This window comes from Sus scrofa, chromosome 4 (genome assembly GCF_054392235.1).
Source record: "Sus scrofa isolate SSC_HxYL_T2T_F1_AM1 chromosome 4, Sscrofa_HxYL_maternal_Yorkshire_Landrace_v2.0, whole genome shotgun sequence".
In the NCBI taxonomy this organism is placed as follows: Eukaryota; Metazoa; Chordata; class Mammalia; order Artiodactyla; family Suidae; genus Sus; species Sus scrofa.
In genome coordinates, this window is record NC_139386.1 from 15092462 (window position 1) to 15105486 (window position 13025).

A 13025-nucleotide genomic window follows, 5' to 3' on the forward strand; every position below is an offset into this window, starting at 1 on the left:
GGGTGTTTCGGTGGTTAGTCACTAAAGCAGAACAAATGGGATCAGTATTTGGAAGCACCGGGGTTTTCTTTTGTTGGTTTGTTTTGGTTTTGCTTTTTTAGGGCCGCACCTGCCGCATATGGAGGTTCCCAGGCTGGGGGTCCAATCAGAGCTGCAACCGCCGGCCTACGCCACAGCCACAGCCAGGCAGACCCCGAGCCACATCTTCTGCGACCTACACTACATCTCCTGGCAACGCTGGATCCTTAACCCACTGAGCAAGGCCGGGGATCGAACCTGCATCCTCATGGATTCTAGTTGAGTTGGTTACCACTGAGCCACAATGGGAGTCCCTAGAAGCACTTTTGAGAGCAGTGATTACAGGTTCCTATCCATTTTGGGAAGATGCAGAGGCTGACTGTGTTGGTGTGTCCATTGGAGGCAGAAGAGGCGGTGGATGTGTTGGAAAGGCCTCTGGACTAGAGAAATCCTGCTTATTTTGTATGTGATTATCGCCCCTCATTTTTTTATTTGTGCTTCTCCTCACATCCCCATTAAGGATGGAAAGAGAAACGTTAGACTGAATTGCTGAGACTCTTGAATTTCCCACATCTCAGAAATGTAGGGCTTATTTGGAGGAAGCAGAGTGTTGTTCTGCCTTCTAAAACAGATTTGATCTGAAATCGTGTGAAGTTACAGGCAGTGGTGACCACATAGGTATATGCCTGTGTGATATTTATATGCGTGTGTGATATTTAATATTTGAAGAACCCTTGGCTGGATGTCTAGATTTTAACCTTCCAACAGCTGTTATCTGTGTGACCTCATCTTCTTCCCATACATTTTCTTAGTGTCCTCATGTGTCAAGTCGAACAATGAAACCTCTCAAGTCCCTTCCTGTTGGAGTGAATTAACAGGGAAACGCCGGGCCTCCTGCATATGTCCGGTGTTTCCCAGGCTCGGGAACTGATTTACCAACATGCTGTCTTTGTAGGAAGGAACTGTTGTTCTTATACATTGTTTGAAAGAACAGACTCTTTGCACAGACCGTGGTAGAGACGCACACTGTCACCATGGGCCACGTGTGGCTGTTGAGCACTTGAAATCGGTTGGTTGGTTGGTTTTGTCTTTTTAGGGCTGCACCTGTGGCATATGGAAGTTCCCAGGCTAGGGGTCGAATCGGAGCTATAGCTGCCAGCCTACACCACAGCCACAGCAAGGTTGGATCCGAGCTGCATCTGTGACCTGCACCACAGCTCATGGCAATGCTGGATCCTTAACCCACTGAATGAGGCCAGGGATCAAATCTGTGTCCTCATGGATGCTACTCAGATTCGTTTCTGCTGAGCCAGGACAGCCGCTCCTTGAAAATGGTCTTGACTGAGCTGTAATTTCTGGTGGAAATCACATCTTAGATTCCAAAGACTTAGTGTGTGTGTGGGGGGAAGAGAATTAAAATATCTCTTTAATAATCTGTATCTTGGTTTCACATGGCAACGGCAATGTTGTAGATACATGGGGTTACATAAACTATATTAGTAAAAGGATTTTCTCCTATCTCTTTTTATGTTAATGGGGTCACTGGAAATTTAAAATTACTCGTGCGGCTTGCCTGATGTTTCTCTTGGACTTTGCTAATGTATAGAGACATTCCTGTTCTGGGGAGGAAGTTGGAATGGATGTTCTCTGGGTTTCATCGAATTGTGAAAGAGTTTATGATTCTGAGTGGACAGGGAGAGGGAGCTTGAGGAAAAGGGACCCCCAGTGACCCTAAGGGTTCCACCGCCTTGCTAGGGTGGAACTAGCAAGACAGGGCACCAGAGGCAGGTGGCCTTTGAACTGAGTTTTGAGTTGGGAAGTGAGCATCCTTTAGGGAAAATGAATCTGACAGAATGGGACTCTCTCTGAGCTGTATACAAGGCCTGACCCACTCCCACCCATGCCCCCTTGGAGGAATGGGGGCCTGGGAAGTGACCGCAAAAGGAGCTCGCCCCTGTCCAGTGGCATGTGTGGCAGTTCTGAGACTGGAAAGGGTGAAGCCCAGCAGCAGATGGAAGGCCCTGGGGCTCCTTTTCCTCTTCCTCCGCCCTGTCCATTCAGGCTCAGTGCATTTTCCTGTCACTGAGCCCATGGGGTGATTTAGCAAGTTCTTCCTGGGCGAGGGCTTTTTCTGCTGGGTAACCTGGCGGAGACATGTGCCCCAGAATGGCTAAATAACTGCTTTTTTTGTGAAGGCTTTCACGTTGTTCTTTTTCTTTCTTTTTTTTTTTTTTTTTTGTCTTTTTGCCTTTTCTAGGGTCAAGGTCGCTCCTGCGGCATATGGAGGTTCCCTGGCTAGGGGTCCAATTGGAGCTGTAGCCGGCCTACACCACAGCCACAGCCACACCCGATCCAAGCCACGTCTTTGACCTACACCACAGCTCACGGCAACACCGGATCCATAACCCACTGAGCAGGGCCAGGGATTGAACCCGCAACGTCATGGTTCCTAGTCAGATTTGTTAACCACTGCGCCACGAAGGGTACTCCCTCACGTTGTTCTTTATCTGGCCTGTGGGTTCAGGGATGGCCCTCCTGCAGTCAGAAATCATCGGTGGCCTTTATTTCGGGGCCAGCACTCTAGAAAGATGTTTTTAATGTGACCTGTTCTCAACTGTCGTCATCTCTGGCAAAAAATGGCACAAGGACTGTGCTTGGTAGCTCCAAGCAGGTAGAGCCATTCAGTATGATTTTTTTTGTTGTTGTTGTCTTTTTAGGGCCACACCTGTGGCATAAGGGAGGTCTTAGTCTAGGGGTCAAATCGGAGCTCTAGCTGCCAGCCTATGCCAGAGCCACAGCAACGCAGGATCCAAGCCGCATCTGCAACCTACACCACAGCTCACAGCAACGCAGGATCCAATTCTTAACCTACTGAGCGAGACCAGGGATTGAACCCAAGTCCTCATGGATACTAGTCAGGTTCGTTACCACTGAGCCATGGCGGGAACACCCAGTATGATTTCTGTGCACGTGTTACAGACGTGCTCTTTGAGGGGGGCGTGTCACACTCTAGTTCTCCTGACCGATGGGTGCTCTCAGCCTCCTTTGTGGCCTATTATCAGGTGAAGCCACATATCCTTTGGAAAAAGCCTCTTGTCACCTCGTGCTTTAATACTGACAACATAGGTGGCTTTTCTTAGATCATAATTTACATGATCGCTGTATGCTTGTTTGGGGAATGACTGTGAATGAGAAGACAAAAGTGGTCCAAAGATTTGGGTTTAAGTCAGGTAGTTTTTTTTTTGGTCTTTTTAGGGCCACACTCATGGCACATGGAGGTTTCCAGGCTAGGGGTCCAACTGGAGCTGTAGCCACCAGCCTATGCCACAGCCACAGCAACTCAGGATCCAAGCTGTGTCCGTGACCTACACCACAGCTCACGGCAACACTGGATCCTCAACCCACTGCGGGAGGCCAGGGATCGAACCTGCAACCTCATGGTTCCTAGTCGGATTTTTTATGCTGTGCTATGGCGGGAACTCCTAAGTCAGGTAGATTTGATATTCAGCAGATACCTATGGCCAGCACTTAATAGACACATACTTGGTGGCAAGCACTGTCTGGGGCTTCTTTATGTATTAACTGACTGAGCTGTCGCAAGGACCCTGTGTGCTCGGTGACTGTTAATTCTGTTTCACAGAGGAATGAACTTGGGCAAAAAGAGGTAAACCGACCTCCTCGAGGTCCATGCCTAGTAGATGAAAGAGTTGCAGTTTGAATCTGGGCCTTACATAATGAACTGGGTACCTTACTAACTAATCGGGACTTGCTGGGCCTGGGATGGATGGTGGGTAAGTCTGATAGCTGTGATTTCCCTGCCAGGCCATACCGACTTTCTGAGCCTCAGTTTCCCCAACTCTAAAACTGACACCCAAATCCTGCCCTGCCCAGCTCATGAAGTCTCGTTTTTAGAATCGGTTGTCCCACCGCAAGGCAATGTCATGTTCATGCATGGGGGAAGTCTGGGGTGGTTGAAGGCTGTGCGAGTGCCTGGCTTTGGTTTGCATGTATCGGAGAAGATGGGCTGGAGATGGGAGGGCAGAAGGAGAGACGAGGAGATGTGTCTGCTCCGGCCTGAGATGTCGTCGTGATGTGGTCGCGTTGGGCACCTGCCTGGCACCACATTCTGACGATCTGGTTCCCTGTCATCACCGTGTGCTCTGGCTGGAGTCATGCCTCCTCTCAGCAGGAAGCAACAGGAGTGTGATGTCTTAGCCCTTTAAAACCTCTTGTCACCTCCTAGGTTGTCAGTATTAAAGCACGAGGCGACACTTGTCCTCGCAGCCGGCCCGAGGTATGGTTTGGTCGTGGCGCGGGGACACCCCGTTGCACTCCCTGCCTGTTGATAAGGTTACACACACAGTGTTTGATGCCAGGCTCTGGTGGCTGGCTAAAGCTCTGGATCTTTTTCTGCCTCCAGGAGGTGGTTTTACCTTTAATATTGAAGGATTCTACCCTGAGACAGTTCATAGTGCTTTTTCCCCAGGCATGAGACCCTAAAATCCTGAGCCTTTAACTTTCTATGACTCAGCCAAGCGCATCGCACCCTATCTTCAGAGTCGGTGATCCTTTCAAGATCGTGGCGAGGGGCCTCAATGATGAAAAGTAGTGGGAATCTCAGTGATACGCATTTAGTGCTAAATTCTTATTCAGGGAGCCCTGCGGGCCCTTAGCATGGATGCAGCGCCTTGAAGAACCAGGCCTGGTTCTTGGGGCTTTTTATGTACGCCTGCCCGTCTGATCCTCACGACAGCCTTGTAAAGCCACTGTCAAGCCCCGAATTGTATGGCTAGAGGAGCAGATGCCTGCCGGGGTCGTGGGGTGGTTATGAAAGCTGGTAAGAAGCAGGGCCCCCCTCCCATCTCTGAGCCCCTGGGCCCTCTGTCCACACCAGAGCATTGTTTAGGGAAGGGCTGCTTCCTGCTGATAATGGTATGTACGTCTACAGAGGTTTAATTGCTTTGTACCATTTGGAGGAAACTTTCTGTAAAAGCCACAGAGTAAACGTTTTAGACATGAAGAGCCATAGTGTCTCTGTCCCAACTGCTCAACTCTGCCATTGTGGAGTGGAAAGCCGCTGAAGCAAACAGGTGAATGGATGGCCCACTGTGTTTCAATAAAACTTTATTTTTCACTGTGTTTCAATAAAACTTTATTGACAAAAACAAAGCATGGGCCAGATTTGGTCTGCAGGGTGTGGCTTGCCAACTGCTGATTTAGGGTTTAGTCTGAGCAGAAATGGCTGTTGTTATTAGGACTATTATTTTCTGAAACTTTTGGAGGAAGGATGGCTGGTAGCTCACAAAAGATAGGAAGGGTAACTGTTTTGGAGGAGATGAACTCATAATCCATTCTTGCCTGGGGGGCTTCTCATAGAGGTTGGATATTGCAGAAGCTGAGTGAGGGCTCTCTGTACTTGTGAATGCAGATGCGGACCTCATGGAGGCTGGATAAAGGAGGCCTTTTTCATCATGCTGTGGTCCCAGCCTCGTGACAAGAGCCTGCAGCCTCAGAGTTTCACGTTATCTCACTTACTCTGCATTGAAATATCTCCTAGTCTGGGGAGTGGCTGCAGTTGGAGGGGAAGGTGGCTTTTGCTTCCCGGCCTCCACTGGCGGCTGTGGGGCTTCCTTGAGAAATACCACTGAGCTTCCCAGCAGCTTTGGCGCAAAGGCCCCAAACCCTTCCAAGTTAACGGACTTTGTGTAAATGGGGTGCACACCTACGGGTGAATGCTGGTCTTGTCACTTTGTTGAGGAGCTGCGATGAGCTTTTTTGAGGGCCTGAGGACTTAGGGGAGGAGGGTAAGGGGAGCTTCCAGTGAGACTGTTCATTTCCTGTTGATCTGGTGCTGCCTGGAATCTATCAGGTTTTCTTAAGCCGCTCCTCTTCGTGTGACCCAACTCTTACAGTGGCAGCGAGCCACTGTCAAGGTTGACCTAAAGGGCCCAGGAGTGTGGTGCGTTGAATTACGTAAAGACATACCCTCCCCGTCCCCAACGTAAACAACAGCAACAACAAAACCCTTCACCTGGACCCTCCTCTGCCGGCAAACATCAGCCCACCCTCTCAGAAGCAGCTCTGGAAACTCCTCCGTGTTCTTTTGCCCTCAGTTTCCCCCTTTTTTTGTGAAAGGCTTTGAAATGCTAGGGCGGGGTGAGCCTTGCTCCCTCCTGGTTTCAGACATGGATAAAAAACTTGATGATTCCTGCTCCCACCTTCAGTAGGAATCTAGCCCCCAAAGAGGGAACTCTGCTTCGGTCCTGCGCCCACTTGGCCACCTTCCTGTTCCTGAGACGTGAGGTTGGTTGAAGAGGATGGATTATCTTCAAGATCGAGATCTCTGAAGTCATGTCCCATCATTTGGGACAGATTGGGTCATACCGGAGACCTGTAAGTGACTCTGGAAGCTCTCATTTATCCTCTGGTTTGAGGGAGAGGAGTTCTGGATTTCGATGTATATGACCTTATGCCATGATCCTGTGTTCTCTCATCAAAGATACGTCTATATAGTCTTTCTGTCTTGTCTGTCTTTCCTTCCTTGCTTCCTTTTTTTTTTTAGGGCTGCACCCACGGCATATGGAGGTTCTCAGGCTATGGGTTGAATTGGAGCTGCAACGGCCGGCCTACACCACAGCTCACAGCAACACCAGATCCTTAGCCCACTGAGCAAGGCCAGGGATCGAACCCGTATCCTTATGGGTCCTAGTCGGGTTTGTTACCACAGAGCCACGACGGGAACTCCCTATATAGTCACATTTCAAACTATCCTTTCTACCATTGGCCAGCTAGAACCCCATGAAGAAGTGAGAAGTTACTTATTTCTGAGTACTCTTGAAATTAGCTAAAACATGATAATGGGAGTAGAAGGAATGGTAACATTTCAACAGAAACACACCCGCACCTGTTTTTGTTTATGAGAACTTGCTTTATCAAGGATACAAAACTGGTAAACGTGGAAACGTTGATATCTCATAAAGGCCAAATACTAATTGTTCCACACAAGACCCTAAATCTGGCTGTCTCCAAGCATGAATTGCGTAACACGTACATAAAGCATAAATAGCATGAATTTGTAGTTTGAAGTAATTCTTGAAAATGTAGATGCATTCCTTGTATTTTAAAAAAGGTAGGTGAAATGCAGCAGCTTATGTTTAACCGTGTAGAAAACAGCTATTAGGTATCATCCAGTAGGCTATATAACATGTTTATATAGTGAAAACAGGTGAAATTTTCCTTCAAGGTACTGAGTAATAGCTTTCTAATGGCTCTGCTGAGTATGAAAGGCTTAAATCTCAGGGACATTTAGCTTTTTAAAGCACTTGAGAAACGTTTCTATCATATCTAAATATTGCCTACTGTTTTCTTGGTAGTGGTTTACATTTTGAAGGATCTTGCCATTTGAGTGATTTCTTGGAAATTGTCTAAATCGTGAAGCTATGCATTTAACTTTTTTTTTTTTTTAATTTTTTTGCCTTTTAGGGCCGAACTCGAGGCATATGGAGGTTCCCAGGCTAGGGGTCAAATCGAAGCTACAGCTGCCAGCCTACACCACAGCCACAGCAACACAGGATCTGAGTTGTGTCTGTGACCTACATTGCAGCTCACGGCAATGCTAGATCCTTAACCCACTGAGTGAGGCCAGGGATCAAACCTGCGTCCTCATGAATACCAGTCGGGTTTGTTTCTGCTGTGCCACAGTGGGAACTCCTGGATTTAACTTGCTTTTAAAAATCAGTGGTCATGTCAGAAATACCTTATCTAATTTGAGAAACTCCAGGACTCAGTTATTCTTTGTGATCCAGAAAAATATGTTTAGAAGCTTAAAAAAAAAATTAGCATCTGATTATTTATTCCATTTGTTTACAAAGATATGCTGATTCGATGTCAGCTGTATTTATTAGTACACATTTTCCAGATCATAAATTTTCACATGTACTTAACTAAAGATGAGATGGCCCAGCCATTAGGTTAAAGGGTTTTAAAGCTTATGAGTCCAGCCTTGATACTCTTACCTTTGGAAGAAAACACAAACGGAATTGATTCCTGGTTTCCTGAAGGATCCTAAACAAGCTTTGGTTTCAGCGTGGTCCAGACTACCTTTAAAATATGAACTAAGTACAATCTTTGAAAATCTCTACTGCCTATTATGTGTATTTTAAGTACTTTACCATTTTTCCTAAATGGATATGTTGACAGTGGAGCGAAGGGGAGAGATCTAACCGGAGCAAGTGGAATTCGTTTGCAATAGCAGCTCCACAGCATCTCTGGAATCCGGTTGAGAGTCAGTGACCTTTCTGCCCCGAGAGAGCAAAGGTCATCATGTTACCACCTGGGCTGAAGGTGAAGGAGGCTGGGTTTTGGCTGTTTGGGAACATGGACCACTGTTACCATCAAGAACTTAGAAGTGCTCAGAACAGTTAAATGGGCTTTGTCGTTACTGCTTTCTGGGCACTCACGATAAAGGGTTGAAGTCAAAGGTTTGGGCTTAAAATTAGAACTCATGCTGAGCGCTAACAGAGAAAATGAGATTTGGGGAGGATAGGTGGGACTTTTTTTTGGTAAATGGGTGTGCTTTAAGCTTGTGATTCCATCATGGACTCACTTTGATGTAGCTGCTCTCAGGTCAGTGTTATTGGGGTTCTTGTGGGACCTCCCACAAGAACCTTTCCTCTAGCCTCCCTGCGTGCGTGGGAGCCCCTGTTTTGTTCTGTACAGGGAAAGCTGTATCTTGACCAGTCTTGGGAGGTCTCTGGGTCAGGTGACCTTTTTTTTTTTTTTTTAAACCTTTGGGCCCCGAAGACCTGTAACAACACCAAGCTAACAGTCGGCTCCAGGGAGAGGTTTATGGTTACTTGAGTCTGTGCATGGCATGCCTAACTTGATCCAGTCTATCTACCCAGACACATCCTTGGAATAATGACTTAAGGGGCAGACGCAGCTCCATAAAATGTTTGAAGTCCCCTTACAGTTACCAGATCATAATTGGCTGACTTGAAGTTTCCCCATCCCCTCTCTGAATTTATCTCCTGGTTTCTCCATAATTTTTTGCCTGTAGTGTTCAGATGTCAAAGCCTTACTCATGGCCCCTGGCAGGTTTTTTTTTGTTTTGTTTTTTTTGTTTTTCCCGCCTTTTTGATGTTCCTCTGTTAAAATGAGGTCTGGAAACCCCCCCACCTGCTGCTTAAGGCATCCAAGGTGGAAATAGCAGGTAAATGTTTAGACATTGGCATGGTTAGCAAAGTTGGAGACTTAAACGTAACTTCCTTTTTCCTTCCCCTTAGTGAAAAAGATTAATTATGTTTATGCGATGCTAAAATTAAATTTCGGTCGTGTATGAAAATCAGACAGTTTGGAACTCAACTGGCAAATATAGCAAGATTCTGCTCTTTAAAGTCCATTATGTTATGAACACATGTACCCGTCGTGAACAAATTTGTTAATTAGAACTTCTTTTTTGGCGACTGAGCAGGACTTGGCCACTCTGCCAGGGTCGGCCACTCTGGGGCTGGCAGTGGCTCTCAGGGACATGGAGGACCAAGATGATTCCATCTGTGGGTGAGGTCAAAGACGACAGAGATAAGGTTGCCAAGGAAACCAAAATGCTACAGAATCATGCGCTGCTCAAGCAATTTCAACTTGGTTTGTGGTTTGGGAGTCTCCCCCCGCAATACACACACAGATATATGTGGAAATGGGCAATGCCCATGTGCCCAGGTCTTCAAGAAAATGACCCCAGGCTTAAAGTAGCTCAAACTGTGGGCTTAAGGGTATCATATCCGGTTCCTTCTTTGTGTTCAAGCATCAGCTGCTGATGGTGTGCTTTCAATTGATTTTCATGAAAATACGCTGTGGGACATCTCTGTCGGGTACTTTCCATCCCACTTGCACACACACTTCACAAACCTTTTTTTTTTTTTTTTAAGATTGTACTCCATTTATAGTTATTATAAAATATTGGCTATATCCCCCATGTTGTATAGTATATCTTTGTAGCTTGTTTTATACCTAATAATTTATGCCTCTTAATCCTCTACCCCTGTGTCGCTCCTCTCCTCTTCCGCAAACTTTTAATAACTTTTTCAGATTTTTTAAATAAATGCTTTGTGCAGAGTTTCAAAGACACGGAGCATAAGCAATGAGATCCTGCTGTGTAGCACTGGGAACTATATCTAGTCACTTATGATGGAGCCTGATAATGTGAGAAAAAAGAATCTATACATGTATGTGTAACTAGGTCACCATGCTGTACAGGAGAAAATTGACAGAACACGGTAAACCAGCTATAATGAAAAAAATAAAAATCATTATATGTATTAAAAAAACACGGAACAACTATCCTCTTACGTATGGAAATAACCTGTAATTTCACCATCTGGAAATACCTAATGTAATATTTTGCTGTACTTCTAAAATTTTCCCACAAATATGTATATCCATGATATACATGCATATGTATATAATTTAACTGTGCAAATGCACAATATTTTAATATATATATATATTTACCTATAAAGTCTCCAAGTTTGGCTTTTAGATTTGAATTTTTAAGTTATACTATAACAGTTTTTCACGGCTGCAGAAACATTACCTTAGAGGAACATACAACTGTTTATTTAGCCACTTCTCCTCTGTTGGTTGTGTCTTCGTTTCTAGCCTTTCAGTATGATAAGTTAAGCCATGGCAAGCATTTCCGTGCATCTTTTTGTATCTTATTTCCCTAGGTTAGAGTCCTAAGGTGCAGTTACTGAGTCAAGGCACAAGCATTTGGTTTTTTTTGTTTGTTTTTTGTTTGTTTGTTTGTTTGGCTGTGCCCACAGCATGCAAAAATTCCCAGGCCAGGGATCAAACCTGTGCCACAGCAGCAGCCTAAGCCAGGGATGACAATGCTGGATCCTTAGCCTCTTTAGCCACCAGGGAACTCAAGGCACAAGCATTTTTAAAAGACTTCTGCTCTGTATTGACAGAAGCTTCTTTTGGAAGGATTTGGCCAGTTATGCTTTCACTGGCTGGTGAGTTGTCTCTTGAATCCTAGGTGTTATCATTTTTTTCACTCCGACAATTTTATTCATCAAAGATCCTTACTTTTGGGTTCTTTTTGTTTGTCTGTTTTTTGGTTTTTGGTTTTTTTCGCATTAATAGAGCAGAATGATAGCAGCTGGGAAAGGACTGAGGCGTTATCATACAGGGTGCACTGAGTTTGTCATGTACCTTTATTTCTCACAACAGCTGTCTGAAAGAGGTTCCACTATCCCTATTTCACAGAGGAAGGAACTGAGGCTTAGAGAAACAGAGGCCAATGACTGTTTTCATATTTTCTTTAAGGAAGACAGAAGAAAAGCGAGGCTACCGTAATAAGAGACTCATATTTCCAAATTGGGTGGGTTAGTGCGCATATGAGTAGCTGAGGAAATAGCTGGAGACCTGATAGTTTTAAAACTTCAGGGCCATGCCACATCCCCCACCCCTGGCTGAACACAGGTTGCTGGGAGGAAGATGGGAATTAGCTGAAACTGCCAGAGAAGGGTAAGCTGACTTCGGCTTCCAATGAACATTGAGATATTCTTTTTCCAGAAAACAGTGTCTCCTCCCAAGGTGTTTTGGGTGTGTCCTCTTAGCACTTTGAGCTTTCGTTTATAATTAAAAAAAAAAAAAAATCTGCAGAGTGAGTGAAAGCTTTATCTGCTATGATTTGATTCATTAAAAAAAAAAAAATCTGGAATTCCTATCGTGGTGCAGTGGTTAACGAATCCAACTAGGAACTATGAGGTTGTGGGTTCGGTCCCTGCCTTTGCTCAGTGGGTTAACGATCCGGCGTTGCCGTGAGCTGTGGTGCAGGTAGCAGATACGGCTCGGATCCCGCGTTGCTGTGGCTCTGGCGTAGGCTGGCAGCTACAGCTCCGATTCGACCCCTAGCCTGGGAACCTCCATATGCCGCAGGAGCGGCCCAAGCAATGGCAAAAAAAAAAAAGACACAAAGAAACAAAAAAAAATATCTTAAGTTGCACTGAGCTGAGGGCCTTGCATTCTGCCTGCATTTTCATTCAGATCCCTTCCACCACTGAAAGCGTGGATCCTACACCTGCTTCATTTCAGAGGTTAAACATCTTCCCACTTAACGCTGCGTTTTATGAAATGTTGTACACTAGAAACCAAGCCACATGGTTGTCCTTCTCAAACTCTGTTCCTTTTAATTTTTTTCAGCCTTGCTGTTTATTGAAAACTAAAGGTCCATAATTAAGCTTTTCGCTGGATTTCGTTGTCTGTACATGTCTCTGCCCCTTGGAAAAAAAAAAATCACACTCATTCTAATGTATCTTCGTTCTCAGTTACTATAATTGGAAGGAGGAAGGGGAGGAGGGAGATCTAGCCACCAGCGAGCCAGTTCTTCTTTTAACAACTGGGACTGATCCTTGTTTGTGTGTTTTTTTTTTCCTTTGCTTTTGAGGGCTGAACCTGTGGCACATGGATGTTCCCAGGCTAGGGGTTGAATTGGAGCTGCAGCTGCCGGCATACACGACAGCCACAGCAACGCCAGATCCTTAACTTACTGAGTATGGCCAGGGATTGAACCCGCATCTTCATGGATACTAGTCGGATTCATTTCTGCTGCACCACGACGGGAACTCCGACTCATCTTCTGTAATTCTCTTCTCCTTGCCTCTCTCCCTTTTATCCCTGTGCTGTTCTCTCTGTTGTGATAGAATTAGACTCCTTTCATCTTCCGGTGGGGATAGCTCTGTGTCAGGATACAGCTTCTTGATTCATTTGCTTGAGCCACCTGAGCCAAGGAAATGACTGAACTGAGGGGTTCTTAAACTTCTGCCATCACCGCAGTTATCCACCTGGCTGTCCATATGTCCATCCATCCATCTTCAGGGCTTTTGACTTCGAAGCAAGTTGCTAGGCCCTGGGGGAGAAAGATACACAGGCAGAGAAGAAGCCCGTGTTTATTGAGTAGTTGTGTGTTCCAAGGCTGGGGCTGGGTGCTTTCTGTATATTATTAT

General features: G+C 45.7%; 1 protein-coding gene across 17 annotated transcripts in view; it reads left to right on the plus strand.

Annotated features, from left to right (window-relative positions):
- Positions 1–13025, plus strand: part of MTSS1 (MTSS I-BAR domain containing 1) — a 169891-nt gene that overhangs the window by 74301 nt on the left and 82565 nt on the right. The gene's annotated exons all lie outside the window — the stretch shown is intronic.